This window comes from Sceloporus undulatus, unplaced genomic scaffold (genome assembly GCF_019175285.1).
Source record: "Sceloporus undulatus isolate JIND9_A2432 ecotype Alabama unplaced genomic scaffold, SceUnd_v1.1 scaffold_26916, whole genome shotgun sequence".
In the NCBI taxonomy this organism is placed as follows: Eukaryota; Metazoa; Chordata; class Lepidosauria; order Squamata; family Phrynosomatidae; genus Sceloporus; species Sceloporus undulatus.
Window position 1 is genome coordinate 1 of NW_024829829.1, and position 1,427 is coordinate 1,427.

Below are 1,427 nucleotides of genomic sequence, written 5' to 3' on the forward strand. Positions count from 1 at the left end.
AGCAGAAGCTTTCCGTCTCCGTTCGTCTCGGCGTTTCAACCGGAAGTCTCAGAGGTGAATTTAATATTCTAAGTATGCAATCTTTTATCCTGTGACCCAGTGTAATTTAGTGATTTGAGTGTTGGACTAAACTGTGGAAGACAAAAGATCAAGTCCCCATTCTACCATAGAAAGCTACTGAGTGATCTTGGGCAAGTCACACGCTGAGCTTCAGAGGAAGGAATGGCAATCCCTTTCTGAACATATCTTGCCATAAGGTTACCATAAATCAGAAACAATAGCATCCAGAAATCTTTTCTCCTTAGCCAGATAGGCTCCATTTTTCTAATTCTTATCAGTAGTAACTTCGTCATTAATGTATATCTTGAATGTTGCTAAGAAGCAGTTGGCTCAATTTATAACTAATTTTCATTTTTTCTTAGAGCATGTGTTTGGAAGAAAATAAACGCACTTGCAGATTTCTGAAGTGAGCAGCTGTGTTTCAAGATGGACTGAGCAGGTTCTGAAAATGTCTGGGCTTAGTAACTTGGTGATAATGCGGAAGAGGTATGATCCTGATTCTTTGTTAATTGAGAAGTAGTGGAATCTCCATTGTTTTCTTCTTTTCTGACTGAGAAGTTTGGCAAGTCTGCTGTGATGAACTGCATGTTCTGTCCGTGTTTCACCTGATTAACCCTGATTAGAAACATGCCCTGAGCAGATGCTTCTCCTTTTGCAGAATGGTAATCTCTACAAAGTAGCTGGTGGGTGTCAATAATGCATACTTCAGGATACTCTTATCAAGGCATGTTGTTCTGTAGTCTGTTAATAAATTATTATGTTACCTGAATGCTTTATTGATCTTGAAAAATAAAGATAGCTAGACATGATGACACAAGGCTTCCCTGGTGTGGGGCCCTCCAGTTGTTTGGCCTGCAATTCAGGCAGTCAAAATCAACATCTGGAGGGTACCAGGTTGGCAGGCTGCTTTAAGTTGTTGTGAGGCATTGGTACAATACAATAAAAAGGATGTGCCTTGGAAATTCAGGTATTGATCAGACTTCTCTAAATGCAATGTGGGTGCACATTTATATAGCCCGGCTAGTTTTCAAAGCTGGATGTAAGCATTTAGTGGTTACAGATTGTTGCATGAGGTTCATTTTTCTCTCTAGTCCTCCATTAAATCTTCAACTCTATGTTTCAGTGAAGCCACCTATAGTGTGTCTGGGAGGGAGAAAAGGCTGATTTTTATATAAAAGCATTTCTATGTAGTGAAGATGTTTATGTATTTTAGGATTGGTTGTTAATTAAAGATTTGCTCCTTGTTATAGGGATGAGGAGTGTGAAGAGATGGGGACACAGGGTCCTTCCCCCACATAAGAAATGTAAGTATTGATGTTTCTGCTCAAGCTTCTGAGTGGACACATTTCAGTCCAGAGTGATTGCTT

At 39.7% G+C, this 1,427-nt stretch overlaps 1 non-coding gene across 1 annotated transcript; it reads left to right on the forward strand.

The window, feature by feature from the left end:
* Nucleotides 1–625: 625 nt before the first annotated feature.
* Nucleotides 626–703, forward strand: LOC121918714. The gene has a single exon (XR_006101285.1). It is a non-coding gene; the product is annotated as a small nucleolar RNA SNORD126 (small nucleolar RNA).
* Nucleotides 704–1,427: the final 724 nt, after the last annotated feature.